This window comes from Cupressus sempervirens, chromosome 4 (genome assembly GCF_028749045.1).
Source record: "Cupressus sempervirens isolate cs-2001-9-10 chromosome 4, ASM2874904v1, whole genome shotgun sequence".
Taxonomy (NCBI): Eukaryota; Viridiplantae; Streptophyta; class Pinopsida; order Cupressales; family Cupressaceae; genus Cupressus; species Cupressus sempervirens.
Window position 1 is genome coordinate 286,609,230 of NC_143121.1, and position 21,776 is coordinate 286,631,005.

Below are 21,776 nucleotides of genomic sequence, written 5' to 3' on the forward strand. Positions count from 1 at the left end.
GATAGAATATTCCTTAGGGATTGCTCATATATGTCTTTGGTTGTTTGGGTGGCTGACTCCCATCTTGGTTGCAATATCTCTAGCTATTCTTTGGAGATTTGAGGGGCAAGCTAGTCTGGGGAGTATTTCCATTTTCCCATCTTATTGAGTACCAGTTCCTCAATCTGCATTTTCTCAGCATCTGTCCTTGTTTCAAATTTCAATGCCTTGAAATTTGTGATGCCAGCTCCATCTTCCAATTGTTTTAGCCTTTCCTCAAATGTGAGTGGAGGCCTAACTAGTATAGGTTCCTGCTTGCCTTTTTTGGTTCTTCTAGAGAATACTGCAGTAGGCTTCTTCTTAGGTTTGGTGATAATTACCTTCCCTTTCTTCTTTGGTGGTTCCTCTTCTTTTTCAAATTCAAGTTCTTCTTTTTCTTCACCTCCTTCTTCTTCTTCATCATCTTCTTTGTCCTCACCTTTTCCTTCTGTAAGCATAAGAGGGCCAGTTTCAGTTTTCAATTTGGCTATCTTCCTCTTTCCTTTGCTTATAGCCTAGGGTAGCTTGATTTCAAGCTCAATTCTAGCCTTTGCCTCATCATATGTTCCAAAAATTGGTTGCTTTGGGTCTACTGGCTCATTCACCAGTGCTTCAATAATATCCCTGGCTTCGTCTATATTAACCTCATAAGGAAGAGGTTTCACCCATGCAACTTAGGGTTTGACTGCCTGAATGTATACCTTGTCACAATCAACCATGAAGCATACATCATCTTTGCAATCTTTAACTAATTTTGGTGGAATGTGGAACATGTTATTCATTCTTTCCTTGAAATCTTCAAAATAATTATCCATAACCTTCTCAAAATTTTCACCCATGTCAGCAATAAACTCATTGATCTGATACAAAATTGGAATGTCTTTTCTCCATACGATAGTTCCTTTGGATGGAAAAAAAATTTGAACGTAGAAAAATAAACAAGTTTGCAGAGAACCAAATTTATAGGGATTGTTCTTTGAAGTCCTTATGCTATCCATGTTCTTGTTAACAATAATTCTGACAAGTCAAATTCAAGGTTCTTCTTCACAATTTTGAAAACCAAATACACAGCCTCACAGGGCACACTATTCAAACAATTGGAGCTATAAATTTTGTGGGCAATAACATGAATGCCAAACCTTAATTCAACATCAGACACAGTGCTAACCTTCAAACCTCTACCGTCCCATTCAGCTAGAGTTTGCTTCTATAACTCATCTCATCCTAGGGTTTTGGTAACCTTCACTTTGTTGAGCATAGGGAGACCTGTGATTTTGTGAATCATCTTCTTTGTGATTAACACTGGCTGGTCTAACCATAGTTTCCCATTGTGCACCCAACCAAAATATACCTAATCCACTTGGTTTGGAAGCTTCTTAGCATATGCAAGATATGAGTCAAGCCATTGGTTTCAAGATGCTTATGCTTGGATTTCAAAGAGCCATCAACACTTATTTCTCCTAGGGAATTCTCCATCTCTAGGTTTCCAATCTCTTGAATAGAACATTTAAAATGTGTACGAATATTGTTTATAAGGAGTACCTTTGGTAGAATTTGAGATTGAGCACCGTTAGGGTCAAGTGATTCTGTAATGGCTGGAACAATTTTGAAGTTGGGTGCTTTCCATTCTGCACCCTTTACCAGCATTTCTAAACCCTTCTTTGCCTTGGTGCCACTGCTACTCCCGGATGCCATTGATGCTTGATAAAAGATAGAAATTTTTCAAAAAAATGTTTTGCTAGAAAATTTCTTCGAATTTCATGGAATTGATTTAATTGCACCCAAAAATTTCTTAGCTCTGAGATCACGATGAAGAATGAAATCAAATTCTACCCTTTTGATGAAAATTTTGTCATTAATGCTTGGTACGAAGGTAGCTGAGATGACATAGTGCTTTACAGATTGTCATTCATTCACTTGTTCGGTAGGTGTTTACAACTCAGTGAACGAACAAAACTTTTGTTACTCCTGACCTAGCTCGATACGGTCTTTAACTAACTTTCCTTAGTAGATGCAACTCGATGAAAGATACGCTTTCTTTGATCCTTGTATATTTGAAATACTAATTTGATCTTTTGCTTTCTTTCATTTGGAACTACTTTAGATATAGCTTGAAGATACAATTCTAGATCCTCCTTTATGAATCTAATTGGAAGTGGTGGAGTCACCCACTTCTTGAGTGACATTGCCATCATTTGAACTATCTTGCTTGGTAGATTTAGGAATCCATTGTTGCCTCATTTTCTTTCAGATGTTGTCAGCTTTAGCTTTCTTTTCATCTTCAATTCTTCCTATATTCATGCAATTCTTAGCTATATGACCACGTTTAGTGCATCTATAACATCTTACTATTGTATCTCTTTTTCTCAAGTAATACCTTGAGCAATCTTTTCCAATGTGTCCATATTCTCCACAATAATGACATTTGCACCAGGTATTGTAGTCCCATCCAAATATTGCTTTAACAAGTTGTTCAGCTAGATTGAATGATTTGGATTTGCATTGGAATGCCTTGTGACCATGCTTCTTACATTTATGATAATTGCCTTCAAATTTTGGTTTCTCCTTGCATTTATTAGCTTTATGACCATGCTGACTGCAATTATAGCATTTACTATTGAATTTAGCTTTTCCATTACTCCAACATTTGTTTGATGTATGACCTATCTTACCACAGTGATTGCAAGTAGGTCTTTGATTCCTTTGGGCACCTTGTTTGGAGGTTTCACCTTCTTCCCTATAACCAAGTCTAGCTTTACCTTTTTGTCTATGAAGATTTAGCTCACTTTGTTGATTTAATTGAGTCATGTCTGCTTGAGATTTCATTATTCTCTTATTGATTTGTTTTTCAGAATTTAGGTCATTTTCCAAACTTTCATTGATTTGTCTTTCAAATCTTAAGTCGCTTTGTAAGCTTTCATTGATTTGTCTTTCAGTGATTAAATCATTCCTCAAGCATTCATTTTCAGATCTTAGATTCATAATTTCTTCATTTGCATTAGATAGTTGATCTACAAGATCTTCATGTTGAAGGGATTGATTATTTCTTGCCTCTAAGTCTTCATTTTCCGTGTTTCTTTGTTCCAAAACTTCACATAGCCTAATTGATTACATTTCTTGTTCTCTTTTAAGCTTTCTCACCTCTTCCTATAGAGAGCCATTCTTTGCTAGGAGTTCCTTGATAGCCTCATTAGCTTCATCTAAACTTCTTGATGGTAAAAGGTTTTCAATTTTCTCTTCAACATACTGATGGTCATTCATTTGTCTTGCGAGTTCCTTCCTTCTCTTCAGCGATTGAGAAAGATGTTGCTTAGCTTCTTTGAGTTGAGCCATGGCCATTTCCAAATCTAGCTTTTCATTTTCAATATCTTTGTCAAGTCTAAATATCTCCATTGTCCTTGATCATTGCTCAAGCTATCAAGCTTTGTCCTAGGAACCAAATTGCTCTGATACCAATTGTTGCAAATATTCAAGATATGAAAGGCTACTGAGAGGGGAGGGGTGAATTAGTAACTTTAAAACTTTAAAAAAAATTAGCACTTTAACCATTTATACTATTCACCATTCATTCGTCTAATCTATATATGAGAGAACAAACATTTATAACACTTGTACATAGTGATTTGATGACCCAGAAACCTTCCAAATAGAAAGTAAAACTAGGGTAGGAATGATACTCACAAAACTTCATTACTGTAGTATGAAGTTGGCCTATTAAGGCTTACATTGACCACTTCTGGTGATTTTCCCTGTTAGGAGCACAAAGGACTGCTAGGTCCACCTTGTTAGAGGATTTACAAACATACACTGAAGAATGCACTCTGTTAGGAGATTTATACAAAAGACTATTAAGTCTACCTTGTTAAAAGATTTACAAAACTGATTCACCTACTAGGATGAAATAGTGGATCTACTTACAAACTTTATTTTTTGATTAGATCCTTGAAGTATAGATCACCTCTTGTGACTGATGAATCTTTACTGCTCCTTGTAGACCTTGATGAATATTTTTCTCTTTCATTGATTCGCATTTACACTTCTCAAAACATTACATGTCTCTCTTAATACTCTCATACATATATTGTAAACGATATAATACATTACATATATACCATTCCAATAATTACAATTGCAAGGTCAGCTAAAACACAAGTGAATAAAACATTACTGAGTCAGCCAAACAGTAGAAAACTCGGGTTCTTCAAGCTGACTTGGTGACCTTCTGATACTCAGCATCCACTGCATTACTCGACATTTTCATGCACTCGGTAGAAGTAGAGGCTCGGTCCATACTAACCACACAATGTAGCTTGGAACTTGGTAACCATTGGAGACTCGGTAGATATAGTGTCATTCGGTAAAAATTGGATCCTTCGTTTACCTTGATTTCACTCGATAAACACTATATTTCTATTACTCGGTAAACATTGTACTCTCATCACTCGGTAAATACTATGAAGCTCGATGAATACTGTAAACTTGGTAGACACTGCTAGGTTTCTAATTCACTCGGTAGCTTCATGAATGCTCGGTATACACTATAGACGCTTGGTGTAAACTACAAAGCTCGGTTAACACTAGAATGCTCGATGTGAACTATGAAGCTCGGTTAACACTAGAATGCTCAGTGGATATAATGATGTAGATAAGTGTTGTCACTAATGGAAATAATAACTTAATTCCAACACCTTCCTCTATCTTCATATCTTCTTTGGATTTGGATTCATCCTTTCCTAAACTTTTCTTCTTCTATACACAATAAAAGGATGCTATATCTAATAAGTCAGCACAAATTTCTATCATATGGGTGTCAAAATTTCCTCTATTGGACTTAGGATTATCTTTCCTGAACATGTTTTCCATGGATCTCCCAAAACTATTAAGATTTTTCTTTAAGGACCTAATGCTTTGATACCGGTTGTTAGAAACAATAGTTTACCAAGATAACTTAGAGGGGGTGGGTGAATCAGTTATCCAATAATTAAAACATTTATCTTCTTTAAACAAATTGAACCATTCAACCAATGTAAACAAAAACCATAATAAAATGCATATAGACAAATACACTAGATATGTTGATGAGGGAAACCCTTGATCAAATTGAAAACCCTCATGGGAATGATGCCCACAAGATGATGTATTAATATAAATATTCATTGTTAGAGGATAGACCCTATTAGGAGTGTGTTACAAAATTTAGTACAACGAGTCACTATTAGGAGACTTTGAATCCATGTTAGGAGATTCCAACCTTGTTAGGATTTGTGCCAACCCTATTAGGAGTTATGGTATAATGTATACAAGAAGAGCCCACTGCCAAAACATGCAATTTCAACTACAAGAAGAGTTCACTGCTCAAACATTTAATTTACTATTATCTTCCTCTTTCCTTTTTTCTTTCCTCTATTCTATCAACCAAACCAATCACTTTCAGATCTCGTTGACTGGGTCATGAACCTTGGATCCAAATAACAAACCTTGGATCACTTAGCAAAACCTCTACATTAAAGTTTCCTTCACTTATGCATTATTTTGCTCAACTTCACATTCTATTGATCATAAAGTCATATCATCACACCCATGATAAAGGAAAATATCCTTTCTTTATAATGAGCCCATAAAATAATTCCCTAAGTTGACTATTAGAACTTCTCAATTAATTATTGAAGGACCACACTAAAACATGTTACACTTAGTGATAACCTTAATCTTTTGTCTTGCAATTTGAATAAATTTATACACACAGAATATTATGATGAGAGAGCTTAGCCATGTCATCATTAACATGTCCTCTTCATTTCCTCAACCTTGATCCTCATTATATAAACTCTGCTAAGAGATATAAAAAGTTTACCAAAACATGCCTCTGTAAACTCTATCTCAAAACAGACATCACCAAAACTTGCATAACTTCTTCTAGACTTATTCTTTCTACTTTAAATGTTAATTGCATATACCAAATACTTAGAAGTATCTCCCATAAACTTGGGTGGCTATAATGGTTAACTAGTCATCTATACCAACTTGATCTTTCCACTATTCTTCTATTACATACCACAAAAGACTTGCTATGTTGATAGCAAACATGCTATGTTGACATCAATGAAAAATTTATTCACAAATGTAACATATCATCATAGTAGTACTCCCCCATAGGAAAACCATCAGCACTCATGCTTCCAACCAATCTTCCAACAATCTCCCCAATCTTCCAACAAGAGGATCCTATTTTTCCACCATGAAGTTATATCATTACAATCAGTTAGGACACCTTGCGTATAGGTACCCTAAAAAAGGCTCAACTTCCCAAGGAAATTTAAAAAGGGTCAACTATGTGAAAGAACAATCTAGTAGAAGCAATAAAAACTCTGTGGTACCCCTAGAATTAGAAGAGGGGGAAAACCTAATGATCAAGAGGACCTTGATTAATGAACCCATAAAGCAAGAACCAAGTCAAAGAAGGGCTTTCTTTAGGATCAGATGCAAAATCATGGGGAAGGTGTGTAGACTCATTATTGACTCTGGCTCAACTGATAACATAATCAGTGGAGGTAGTCAACAAGCTGAAGCTAAAATGAATTCCACATGTCAACCCATATAAGGTCACCTAGCTCAATAAACGACAACATGTTCTTTTTGGAGAGCACACATGGAAAGAGTTCACTATAGGGAGATACACATATATAGTGCTATGTAATATTCTTTCCATGGATGCATGCCACCTTTTACTCAGAAGGCCATGCCAATTTGATAACCAAGCCATACATGATGGAACCAAAAATGCCTATTCATTGATGACTTTTAAGATTCAATCCTTTATAGATGAAGGAGAGATGAAGACCTCAAGTCCAAGTGTTCTCATGGTTGATGAGAAAAACTTATTAAAGACCCTAGAGGAAGGAGATGGAGTTGGGTTTGCATTGATTTTGAAACCTAAAGATGAAGTTGCTACCAAGAAAACAAAGATACCAAGTGAAGCACAAGAATTACTTAAGGAGTACAAAGCTATTTTTAATGATGGACAACCTACAACCCTACCTCCTAAGAAACTTTTTAGCCACCAAATTGACTTTATCCCAGGAGCTACCCTACCCAAAAAAGCTACCTATAAGATGACCCCTCAAAAAATTGAGGAAATTGCCAAACAAATACAAGAGCTCCTACACCAAGGCCTAATTAGGAAAAATATTTGTCCATGTGCAATCCCTACTATTTTTGGCTACCATTGAATCTAAATAAATGAAGGGGGTGAATGGAAAACAACCTTCAAGACTACAGAAGGTTTGTATGAATGGCTTGTGATGCCATTTGGTCTATCCAATGCTCCATCTTCTTTTATAAGGCTGATGAATGAGGTATTGGCAGATAACATTGGTAAGTTTTTTGTTTTCTATATAGATGACATTTTAATTTTTAGAAAAACTAAAGAGGAGAATATCAAGCATTCAAAAATTATTTTTAATAAATTAAATGATGAAAATATAATGATAAACTTGGAAAAGTGCGACTTCATGAAACTGAAGCTAGTTTATCTTAGCTTTGTTTTGTCTCAAGGTAACCTCAAAATGGATCAAGAGAAGGTGGATGCCATTCTAAGTTGGCCTAATCCCAAGATTGCATCAAATGTGAGAAGCTTCCATGGTTTGGCACAATATTATAGAAATTTCATCGTACATTTCAGTGGCATATGTGCTCCTGTGTTAGATACAATCAAGGGTGGAATGAATACAAAGTTCCATTGGACCCCACATGATGATCAAATTTTTGAGACACTCAAAAAGAAAGAAGAACTACCTGCACTAGTGCTTCCTATTTTTTAGAAAATTTTCCAAGTTGAGTGTGATGCCAATAATGTAACCATTGGGATTGTTCTAAGCCAAGAAGGAAGGACGGTGGCTTTTCATAGTGAGAAGCTCAATGATGCAAAGTGGAAGTACTCTTAATATGACATAGAGTTTTATTCTCTAGTCCAAGATCTAAGGAGGTGGAGGCACTTTTTTTTTCCAAAGGAATTTATTGTATACTAGGACAACCAAGCTCCCAGTTTCCTTAACTCCCAAGACAAACTTAGCAGCACATATATGAAATGGATAGAATATCTACAAGCCTACACATTTACCATCAAACATAGGAAGGGGGTGCAAAATAAGGTAGATGACTCATTTAGTAGGAGACTCCTCGAAGTCCAATAAATTCAATTACAAAGAATGGGCATTGAAAGCTTCAAAGGCTTATATGCTAATGATGAAGATTTTGTTCAAATCTACAAGATATGCAAGGAGTTCAAGAATAAATTTCATGGTGAGTATTCTGATTATACATTGTAAAATGATTTATTATTTAAAGGAAGTCAACTTTTTGTTCCCAGAGGGTTAATGAGGGAAATTTTCATCGAAGAAAGCCATAATGGGGCACTTAATGGTCATTTTGGAGTCAATAAGACCCAAGAGTTAGTCACTAGGCTCTATTTTTAGTCTAGGATGACTAGAGATATTAGATAGTATGTCAAGAGTTGCATAGTGTGCCAAAAATCCATGGGAACATCCTCAAATTTTGGTCTTTACTAACCACTTCCAATCCCTTGTAGGCCATGGGAGTGTATAAGTATGGATTTTTTAGTGGCCAACCCAAGACAAGGAAGTGGTATGATAGCATTTATGCTATTGTGGATAGATTTAGTAGGATGGCCCATTTTGTACCTTGCAATACCATACATGATACTTGTCAAATTGCACATTTTCTCTTTTCAGAGAGGTTTTTAGGATCCATGGGCTACCTAGGAACATTGTTTCAGATAGGGACACCAAGTTCATGAGTCATTTTTGGAAGACACTATGGTAAAAGCTTGGAACCAACCTGTCCTTTGGATCCACCTATCACCCACAGATAGATGGTCAAACAGAGGTGATTAATAGGAGTCTTGGTAACTTGCTAAGGTGTCTCATAAAATATTATAGTTGGACAATATGTCTATAATGACATAGTGAATAGATCAACTGGGAAGAGTCCTTTCAAGTTGTTTATCATTTGCATCTGAGAGGATTTTTTTAGTTGAGAAAGTTGAAGGATGGAGAACAAGGTAGTGACTATGCTAAGGGATTTTCCAAATCCATGAGGGAAGTCCATCAAAGTGTAAGGAAGACACTAACTAAAAATGTTGAAAAATCAAAGAAAAAGGTGGATGCCTCAAAGAGAGAGGTACAGTTTTAGATACATCATCTTGTGATGGTGCACCTAGATAAACAAAAATTTACTAAAGGGATACCACACAAGCTCCAAATGAGAAGGTCAAGTCCTTCAAAAATACTTGCCAAGTATGGCAACAATTCTTATAAGGTGGCACTTCTTGAAGACAATGGACTGGCACCCATCTTCAATGTTATAGATTTGATTTCTTACAAAGGAGCTATCCAAGATGTTGACTAGAGTCTTCAAGAGGTCAGACAAGATGTAGAAGACCTACACCTACACCCTACTCCACCTCTACAAGAAGATAGGATACTATACTCAAGGGTCTACAACAAAACTAGGAAGAAGGACTACTTAGAAGATCTTGTCAAATGGGTTGGCAAGGATGATGTTGATGCTACTTGGATTAGAGAGAAAAAATTCAAGAGGTTGTGTATTTATTCCACCTTACCTAATCTAAGGATGGATTAGCTTATGTTTTCTTGGGGGAGTATAGTACAAGAGCACCTTACCTTAATCAAACTCCCTAGGAATAGTTCTTTGTTTTGGTTTTGACTTGTTCAAATTCTAGCAGAGTCTTTGCTTTGTGTTTGGACCTTGGTTGGTCTCTAGAGTTAGGTGGTGAATGGATTGGACTAGGCTCAATCCATGGTTAGTACCTTTGGGATGTGCTTAGCCTCCTAGGCCTCTGGATTAGGATTTTTTGGTTTTGTGCCCTAGGAGTTATGGAAGTTGGCATAAGTATTCGAACTAGTCTCTAGAGTGTTTTTCCACCTAAATACATGATTGAGAGGTCATCAGTTACCATGTGGTTAGAATTGTTTAAAATTGTAAAAGTTGTAAAAAAGGTTGCAATGTTTTAATCTAATTATATAAAGGATAAATGATTCCTATATGCCATAATTGGACCATATCCAACCCACTTGGAAGATCCCAAGTCATAAATGATAGTGTTTCTCAAAGATGCAAAATGTTGTCATGACAACATTTGCAATTCCTGCAAAGTTACATGGCATGGAAAAAGAGGTTGGATGGTTATGGTAACTGACTACAAACCCTAGATAGACCTATATGACCCCGCAGAAGACCATTTTCAAAGGTTGGACACTGTAAGAGGAAAGGTTTTCATTAAGAACTATGAATTTTGCTTAGTTTTGACAAGTTTTACATGTTTTAGTTGGCTTATTCACAATAAGGGATTGAAGTTTGAGTTTTTTTTTTAGATTAGTGTAATTAATGTTTTTGCAGTCCTTTTTGTTTCATATTTCTATATTTTATAAGTTCATTTAGTTGGTTTTTGAAAATATTTTGTAATTAGTTTGTGCGTTGGTGCTATTTTGCCAATTTCCACAACTATGGATCCCCTATGATATCCTACTGTGCATTCATCATGGCCTTGAGGGAAATAAGAATAGAGCTAGTATACATATTGTATATAAAATTTGGGCCCCGGAAAAGATGCATATCTATTTTTAATGTGATACCCTAGGCATGTCACAAGTACTTGGTTAGGAAATCATAGTGTTTGTAGGAAAGATTTTGATGTTTGAATGTGAAAGATATTTCAAACAAAGAGTTGCAAAAGGAGGCGTGTGTGATACTTTTTATACCAAGGGGGAAACTTCCAAACCAAGTTTTTGTAGGCCTTTCAATAGACCCTAGCCAATGCTGATAGTTCAAATGGGAAACCCTTAAAAGTAGGCATACAAATTTCTTTCTTGTGTACAGATGGCTTGGAGACCTAAGACCCAAAAAATCATCTAGGTTTTCCAAAAGGGTACTCAAATATTAAAAAAATTATCACCTTGTTTAGGGAAAATTGGAGTTAAAGTCTACAAACCCAAGTAAGTGGGCTAATTCTATTAAGCCTATTTTTGGCAGTTTTTGTGTAGGGGCAAAGAACTTGAAAAGAATTTGTTGAATTTATATCTAGGAGCCTAGGGAAGGCCTAGAAACATCATGTATGAACCATTATCTCCATGTAGTTGACAAAATGAGAAGGGAGTCAACTTGTAAAAGAATTTGGTGAAGAAAGAAGCAACCATCATTGGTGTAACTAGGTAGTGAGTAGTTAGGAGATAGGATAGATATCCTCTAGAGGTTAGGGTCCTAAAGATATCCTAGTAGGCTAAGAGAAGAGCCTGGTAAGTTCCTAGAAGAGAATAGGACTAAGGAAGGAAACTACCTTGCATTACATCAACATTATAGCCTCTAAAGTGAGCTTATGTCTATTCCACAAAATAATTTTTATATGAATAGCTATTCCTATTCCAATATGTATTCCTATTCTCAATTCCTATGCCTAGAACCAAAGGGTCCCTAAAGGCATTAAATCCAACCAATTTATTAATATTCCAAGTACAACCCTTTACTAAGAATACCATAAATGACTCAAGGAATACACTCATATGTCATAGTGAGATCTTGTTTAAAATCTTTCATATCAATTGTAGGCTTAAAGGTCATTGTATTCTACATGTGACAATTTTTGTTCCCTATTAATATAGGAAAAATTATAGTCTATGAAAAACATAATTTAGGCTTCAAGAACAAAATATGTACTAACTAGCGACTTATTTCCATAATGCATACAATTGGTTCTTATTTAGAATGCTAGACAACACGCTGAAATTGTGACTTAGATAGGAAAATTCCATATTAGTTGAGATTTCCATTATATTAATGTGTCATTATCAAAAGTATCAATATAATTCTCAATTTCCTCTTCATTTTAACTCAAGTTGGAAATTAATAATAGGTTCAGGGTTCTCTCTAATCTATGTAGAGGTTTTTATTTGTTTATATTCTTATTGTTTCTTTTTTATATTGAATCCTAATTCCTAATATCTCATCTCTTTTGATTGTGTAATAAACACTTTCATGGATAGCAATAGGAAAATGAATGAATAATAAATATTTTTTAAAATATTAATAGACATAAAAATAATAAAAATATATTTTATAAATCACCATACTTAAAATTTATTATATTTGATAAACATTTATAAAACCATTATATTCTTATAAACTTAGGTTTAGATTTTAAAAAATGAAACTAAATAAAATTCAATTAAGCTACATATTTTAAAATATAAATATCTAAATTAAAAAAATTGATAAATTGATAATTAGTTGGTAAACTTGTTTTTGTAAACAAGACTAAAGTAACAAATAATTTGAAACTCTTTGATATTATTAAAAATAAATTTCATGAAATGATTAAAGGAAAGTCATTAAAGCTTTAGAGGAAGATGTTTTAAAATAAGGAAAGAAAATCATGAGAGGAAAAAATGACTAAATTGATAAGCAACCTCCACATAATATTAGGAAACATAAAAACCAAACTCAATATGACCAATATATGTTTTAGTTTAGAATAAAATTCATTTGTATAAAATAAAATTGGAAAGATGTAAAGTTTGATATCATTTTTTGAGTAGATAATAGTACACTAGACTTCATTGAAAATTTTAATACTGATATTAAAGATCAAATTTGTTGTATTACATATTAGTCAAAAAATTCTAGATGCTTGCGAGAATCATGTTCATTTAATCCTTCATATCTTCATTAAAAATTTGAATATTGATATAAAAGACCAAATTTTTTATATTGCGTACCAGTCCAAGCAACTCTAAATGCTTGCTAAAATCATGTTGATTTAATCCTTCATACATAGAACACATTTCTATAAATCTTTCTAAGAATTTTTTGGGTTTCTCAATTTTGAAATAATTGTGAATTAGAATGGTATAAGAGTCTAATGATGAAAAACAAAGATCTACCCCAAATTTAGTTTAAAACTTGGGAATCTTTGTTTGTTGTCTCTTCTATATCAACTCATGTTTGTATTAATGATGGAGTGGCCTACCTTAAAAAAATGAACATTGATGCATGGAAATGGCCCTTTTCAAGCATGACTAATTAGTTAATTGATTCATATATTAACCACACTAATAAAAATTTTACAAGCTATATCTAGATCATCCTACTAAATATCCTACCAAGAATTGCATTGAACATTTTTCATTTTGGGCATGTCTTTAAAACAATTAGAGTTTTATTTTAGCAAATGTTACCTCATGTGCCAATGTGGCTACCTAAGTAATCTACATAAATATTATCAAAATTTTATTTGATAGCACTGTGTATGATAAATGCTCGTGACATGGATAATAAATGTGGAAATGCCTCAAATTAACCAAATATGTGCATTAACATGATAGAGCTTTGAAACTATATCCAACAATGCCTTAACTAAAATAATGTCTATGTATTGTAGACATGCAATTACATGCTCCACACACTAAGCCAAGCACATATAAGTGACTTCTATATATAGAAGACATATTATTACTTGATTCTCACAACTTATTGAAGATGTATTAGCCTCAACTTTGGCTTTTCCATCACTTTCAACTCTAACTATTTGTCTTCTACACTTTAAGAGGTAATTTATTATCTAGAGATGTGTTCATAAACTTCAACTCATCTAATTTATAATATGTAGCATTGAATTTAAATGAACTCTACACTTGATCATCTTCATATTTTTGAGGATTAAACATGAATGAATTCGATAATTTATGTAGAGATTGAGACTACTAAAGGATAGTTGAACATAACATTATGCTATTTTGAAATAAAATTCTTATGGTTTGTAAGTAAGTTTCAACTATACATCTCATTATCTATCTAAATCATATGTTAAAGAACTCTTTTACTATAACCATCTCTTCCTCAGTAAAAATTTCCAATCAAAGAAGAAGATGAACAATCTCAATTAAGCATCATATTGGATGAAGCATAAAATAAAGAGGAGATCCAAGAAGAAATTAAGGCTCAATAAAATGGATTGCAAATAAGAATAGTGCAAATGCTACTAGATGGAAAAAAAATTCAAAGCCTTGATAGATCATCTTGAGGGTGACCAAAAGCAATGCTCAAAGTATTGTGGTATGGTAGTGGCATACATTATGGAGCATTGTTTAGATTTTGAGCCTTTCTTTTCTTAGAAAAGTGACATGATTTTGAAGAATACTATGTAAAAAAGATATATGATGAAACTTAGGTAAACCATTGTGAGATTTATGTAGCCTCCATGGTGACTCAAACAAAAATTTATGTGCACCATTTGAAGGGCCAAGTATCCCAAATCTACAATTTTGATAGCTCAGATACTTGCACACTTCATGTCTCTTATCATGACAAAAACAACTATAATAGTTTATTTTTCATTAATAACCATATCAACATGCTTGTAGCACCCATGTTTTTGGAAGAGGATAATCAAAGTACAAGCCATAATGACCAAGAGCCTATAAAGTTCATTATGGGTGAAAGAGGTCACAAGGACAATGGAAATAGTTACAAAGAAAATAAATAATTGAAAAGACGGGATGAAACTTGATGAAGGAAAAGTCTAACAAGGTGTATTCCATGGGTACCAAGAAAGAGAAAATAATAAAGATATAAATTATCTTACCAATGCTTTACAATACACACAAAATGTTATGAGAAAAATTCGCATGTAAACACTAGAGTGACATCATTTGATATATATAAAACCATCAGCGTAACTCTTGGACCCTTCAAAGATGCAAGTACTAGTTGAAATATAAATCAAAAAGAAAAAAAATTATTCTACGCATTTGATCTTAGTAAAGTTTAAGAAGTAAGAAATATCTATCTATCTATATATATGGATGACCTTTCTAAGATATTTGTGTATACACTAATCTCTACTCCAACACATTTTGATACATGTGATCTAGTTTGCTAATTCTACCCATAATTGACAATAAGTTCATATGAAAGAAAATGTTGATCTTTTATAGTACCATATAGTTACCCAAAAGACTCTAAATATCATTGAGCTGATCAAGTATCACTAAAAATACAATTGATAGTTTGATCCAAAAACATATGTTTAAAAATATCTATTCATGTCACAAAATAGTCTTCAATTACACAAAATTTTCCTAAATAATTTAACACAACTAATTACATTTGATTCATAGCCAAAAAAAGTTTACTATAAGATCTAACTACCTAGGAGTGAGCATGACATCAATATCAAAAAAGGCCATGGTATTTGTAGTAGAATCATTGTTATCACCAGATCATAGCTTCTTCCAATTCTTTTACCACCTCACTTTTTTTGGGTCTATTAGTTGACTCCTTTTTCACACACATGTATTCTATCTATGTCACTTTCCAAGCCGATTCTATGTTATATTGGCCACCTAATGAAGAATCAATAAGCTCATCTAGTTTGCCACATGAAATCAGATTGTGTGCCTGATACAATGATTTTTTCAACATGTTTCTAATGAACGTACTTTAAAAATGATTAAAAAATTTCAATTGGGCCACAATAGATGGTTACCAATTTTACTGTTCCATCATTGGCTGATACTCCAGAAATAATCTCAAATAAAACCACTCCAAAACTGTAGACATCAATCTTCTCATTCAATGACGATGTTACGAAACATTTGGATTAACTTCCACATTTCAATCTACTAGACTATTGTTCCCTATGTTTATATAAGTTAGGTGAAAAATATATTTAAGACAAAAGAAATGGTGTAGTGTTATGTGAAATACTCAGGATCAAGATAACCCATGGTCCCTTTCACTTCGGTTAATGCATAGCTTTTGGAACTCTCTACCAATTTTGATATGCCAAAGTCAGCTAGCTTGGCACACATTCTATTATCCAATAGTATATTACTACACTTTATATCTTTCTATATGATTGGAGCATAGCAACCCTAATGTAGGTACAAAAAACTTGCAAAATGTGTATAAAATGGTTGAGATATGATTAACCATTTTTTACTCTTTACTGAAGAAAAGCATATATATATTGTTGCTTACCATCTGCATCTTGTTGAGCAATATTCAATCTCACATGCCAATCAAGTAGTATTTCCAATTTGGGTGTGCCTGCAAACAGGCAAAAAAGTCTATTATACATCTTTTCCTTGGGCATGTAAAGTTAATTTAACATAATTTTATATATTCTATGATCATTCAATGTTCCACTCGGCATGTACCCATAGAGTACAATGCCATTATGGGTTGTTTGCAATACCCAATAAGGTTTACAAGATTCTTATGATATATTCTTGACAGTATAGCTACCTAAAATCACAAACAACAATTTGTTACTAGAGAATATGGGGATGAGATGATTTGAAATTTGAGAAATTTGAAGCACAATATTTTCAAGGACTATTTATTGAATATTTTTAGCACCATTGATCTCATTGTGAAATTCTTGTTGTTGCAAATCTAATAAAAAAGATCATTGTAAGAAGAAGATTGATTGCGAAGAGGGAGATTTTGTTAAAGAATATTTTCAATCATTGTTTTGTCACTGATGTCAAACCTACTATTTGTTGGAATAAAAATTTCTTATAAGATCCAAGTACTATCACTTAGTTTATTGATAAAGAGGATTTAATCAACAAGATGTAACAAAAGCACCTAAGGGAAAGGTTGAGTTATGGTTTTGTAATGAAGTGCAAGGATCAGTTAAGACAATATTAAAATTATGTATTGATAATATACTTGAAGATATAGAGGTTGGACACACTTAGAAACACTAGAAGAATAAGTTGTAATAAGGTTGTTTGCAAAGCTTAACTAAGTTCATTAGTGAGTGCCGAGCAAGCTAATTTGAGCTGAGCAGATTTTTTAGTTAGTGCCAAGAAAATGCCAAATCTAGTGTGTGCCAAATGATACAAAAGGAGTCGAGTGTGTTTAGGTGCCAAGCAAAGAAATAAATGCCGAGCACGAGAAAACTTAGTGAATGTCAAGTGAATCCATAGTAGGTGTCGAGCATCAGTAAGACATAGTTGTTGCCGAGTAACACAATATGTGTCGAGTACCAAAATTTCAATAGTGTAAAGCTATTGCATTATGTGAAAAGTCAAAGATTCACCAAATCTAAGCCAACAAGTTTCTTACCTTGAATTTTGTGAACTAGATGGAGGATAAGGATGATGAGCTAGTGGCACAGAATTTTAGATAAACAATTTTTAGGCAAATTCAAGATGATTCTTCATGATGTTTCTAGAAGAAGCAAGATATGGGTTAGGTTCATTAAATCCTACCTAATCCATTCGAATGGAAATTAAAGTAGGGAATAATCGAGTGGGAAAAGCAATTCTAAACTTGTATTTAAGGAGTCACAGGCCAAGAAGCAAAAGTAGTTGGGTTGCCAAAATGTGAAGTGGTTAAAGGATGTTAAGGAGAAGGTATTAAGAAGGAAAAATAGAGCATAGAGACTCTACTTTGATAAGTGGTTATATAGGAGATTGCAATGGTATATCGAGCATGAAGACTCAAGTAGATGAAGCTTGAGAGGACAAGCTATCAAAGCTATAGAGACTGAAAGCTAGGCAATGTTATGAGCTGAACTGTGATCTAAAACTTGCAAGTTAAGTTTTGAGTTTTATCAAGTCAAAAGCCCTTGTAGTTACTCTCTAAAAATTGTGTTGGCTAGGGTAAAATCCTATGGACTTAGGTTGGTTTAATAGCCATTTGTAAATCCTTTAACAGGGTGACATTCCATGTGAATGTTCTAAAGTCCTCTAACTAGGCCCACTTCTAATAGCATGGTTAAATCCTTTAACTAGGTCACATATAATAGTGTGTTGTAGCCTTTAACAAGGTAGGCCTTTCACAAGGCATCACTTCAGGAGAGTGAGAATTGAGTGGCATGTTATTGGTGGTTTTTCCCAAATTGGGTTTCCATGTAAATCACTAAGTTATGTGTTGATCTTTTATGTGTTATGTTTGCATGTTGATTTACAATAACTTGCTAAGTAGGAAAGTTTAAGCTTGGATGTAGGAACAGTGTAATAGGCTCACTTTACTTGATGAAAAAGTTTTAATTGGACATTTGGACCTTGAATAACTAATCCCCCCCCCCCCCCCTCTCAGTTATTCTAAAGAATTTCTAACAATTGGTATCAAATCCATCTACTGATTTATTTTAAAGGTATTAGAAGAAAGAAGATTAATATGTCCAAGAGAGAAGTTCCCAAGCTTAACAAAGACAACTTTACTGCATGGAAAAGTTTGATGAAGCTACATTTGGGATCAATAAGTGATCATGCACAAACCTCAATTGAAGTAGAACATGTTGATTCAACTATACCTACTATAGAAGATATGAAGAAAAAGAAGGAGCACAATTAGGCAATGTTGGAGATTGCCTCTACCATCAACTATGTTGAATTTGAGGACATCAAAAGATGTGACTCTACATTCAAGATGTGGAGAGCCTTGACTGGTATCTATGGAGGATATCAAAATGTTTAAAGAGAAAAAAGAGAAAGTCTTAGAGGAAAGTTTGATGACATGAAAATGGAGGAAGGTGAGAATGCTGCTGAATATGCCTCTAGAATAAAAGAAGTGGTAAGTGCAATAAGAAGTTTGGGTGGTCATTTGGAAGATGAAACTATTAACAAAAAATACTTAAGAACCCTACTCCCTATTTATGCTATTAGAGTTTTAGCCATCCAAGAGCTAAGGTGTGTCCTAGGAAATCAATTAACTATTGAAGGAATAGTAGGAAGACTCACTGCATTTGAATTGTCCAACTTTGATAACTACAAACCTAAGAACCTTGAATGTGCTTTCAAGGCCAAGCTATCACTGCAATATACTGAGGAGGTGAAACCAAAGAAGAAGAAGAAAAATGTAAAATATGCATCCAGTGACAACAACACAGATGAAGAAGACATGGAACAATTGGAAGCACTACTAGCTAGAAGATTCCATAGAGGCAAAGGTAAATTCAAAGGTAAACTTCCTATCATTTGTTTTAATTGCAATGAAGTAGGACATCTTGCTACAAGATGCACACAAAAGAAGAACTACAGAGACGGAAACAAGAACAATAACTAAATAGAAGATGATAGTTGATATTAAAAGACAAAGGAAAAAGGTGCTCCATTGTTGAAGAAGAAGATTCTAATGAAAATGATGATGAGGTAGTTTATGTAGCCATGAATGATGAATCGGATGAAGATGAAGCAACAACACTGGTAACCTATGTGAACAAGAATGACCAATGGATCATCGACAGTGGATGCTCACATCACATGACATGAGACAAAAGTAAGTTTATTACCTTTACTTGATATGATGGAAATAGTGTTAGATTTGGAAATGATGCTCCATGCCAAATCAAAGGAAAAGGTACTATTAAAATTATAGGGAAAATCTTATGTGATAGTGCATACTATGTTGAAGGATTGAACTACTATTTGTTGAGTGTATCACAGTTAGGAAATGTAGGTTGCAAACTAGAATTTGAAAATAAAATAGCCAAAATCTATGATACTGATGGAAATCTGATAGGAAAAGGTGAACAAACTAGGAGTAATCTATTTTACCTAGATGGAATATACAACCTGTCTTATTGTTAGAATTGATGATGTTTGGTTATGCCATAAAAGGTTGTGTCATGTTAACTTTGACAATAAGATCCAAGTACTATCACTTAGTTGATTGATGAAGAGGATTTAATCAATAAGATGTAACAAAAGCACATAAGGGAAAGGTTGAGTTATGGTTTTGTAATGTAGTGCAAGGATTAGTTAAGACAATGTAAAATGATGTATTGATAATATACTTGAAGATATAGAGGTTGGCCACACTTAGAAACACTGGAAGAATAAATTGTAACAAGGTTTTTTGCAAAGTTTAACTAAGTTCATTAGTGTGTGTTGAGCAAGCTAGTTAGAGCTGAGCAAATTTTTAGTTAGTGCTGAGAAAATGCAAAATCTAGTATGTGTCAAATGATACAGAAGGAGCCAAGCATGTTCAAGTGCCGAGCAAAGTAACAAGTGATGAGAAATTGAAAACTTAGTGGATGTCGAATGAATCCATAGTAGGTGTTGAGCATCAGTAAAATGTTTTTGGTGTTGAGTAACATAGTATGTGCTGAGCACCAAAATTTCAATAGTGTCAAACTATTGCATTATGTGAAAATTCAAAGATTCACTAGATCTAAGTTGACAAGTTTGTTACCTCAAATTTTTTCAATGAGATGGAGGATAAGGATGATGAGTTGGTGGCACAAAATTTTAGATAAACTATTTTTAGGTGAATTCAAGAGGATTCTTCATGATATTTCTAGAAGAAGAAAGATATGGGTTAGATTCAATGAATCCTACATAATCCATTTGAACTAAAATTAAAGGAGGGAAGAATCGAGTGGGAAAAGAAATTCCATACTTCTATTTAAGGAGTCACAGGCCAAGAAGCAAAAGTAGCTAGGGTGCTAAAATGAAAAGTTCTTGAAGGATGTTAAGGAGAAGGTATTAAGAAGGAAGAACATAGCACAAAGACTCTGCTTTGATAAATGGTTATATAGGAGATTGCATTGGTATATTGAGCATGCACACTCAAGGAGATAAAGCTTGAAAGGAGGACAAGCTATCAGAGTTGCAGAGACTAAAAGCCAGACAATGTTATGAGCTGAACTATGATCCAAAATTTGCAAGTTAAGTTGTGAGTTGTGTCAGGTTAAAAGCCCTTGTTGTTACTCTCTAACAATTGTGTTAGCTGGGGTAAAATCTTATGGACTTAAGTTTGTTTAATAGACATTTGTAAATCCTTTAATAGGGTGTCATTTTAAGTGAATGTTCTAAAGTCCTCTAACTAGGCCCACTTATAATAGTGTGGTAAATCCTTTAGCCAAGTCACATTTAACAATGTGTTGTAGCCTTTAATAGGGTAGGCCTCTCATAGAGCATCACTTCAAGAGAGTGAGAATTGAGTAGCATGTTACTAGTGGTTTTTCCCAAATTGGGTTCCACATAAATTATTGTGTTATGTGTTGATCTGTTATGTGTTATGTTTGCATGTTGATTTATAGTAACTTGCTAAGTAGGAAAGTTTAAGCTTGGATGCATGAACAATTTAATAGGCTCACTTGATGAAAAAAATTTAACTGGAAATTTGGACCATGAATAACTAATTCACACCCCCCCACCCCCCCCCCCCCTAAGTTATTCTAAAGCATTTCTAACACTTCCTGGCCTTGATTAGAATTAGCCTTATTTAGTTTGATCGAAACCTCATATCCTCAAAGTGTGCTGTAAAATATAGATCCAAAGCTTCCCTTACCAATGAAAGTGAAATAGCTATTGGTAGAACTCTTAATATCTTCCTCGATGTACTCCATAGCCAACCTATGATAATCAATTTGATTACCTTCATCCTCCAAAGAAGAAATGAAGAAAAATTAGTCTTGAAGGTGCAAGGTAGAGGAAAACAAAAAAGAAAAAGAAAATCTTCTTGTTTAAAAATGCAGGTCACTAAATAGTAGTACAATGATAATGGACCTATTTTTCACATGGTATAGGTTAGTGAAACACCTATAGATATGTGTTGTTGTGCTGAATTTGGAACATCTATGGTCAGAAGTGGTTCAGATGGGTGTTTGTACCTCACCACACCTTTCATTTTGTATCTAATTCCCTAAACAAAATTTTGTAGATCACCATTGCATGTTAATGTTAAAAATAATTATGTCTGAGATA

The 21,776-nt window shown here is 33.9% G+C and overlaps 1 pseudogene; it reads right to left on the bottom strand.

Moving 5' to 3' along the window:
* Positions 1-15,254: 15,254 nt before the first annotated feature.
* On the bottom strand, positions 15,255-21,699 carry LOC149561126 (nodulation receptor kinase-like; annotated as a pseudogene).
* Positions 21,700-21,776: the final 77 nt, after the last annotated feature.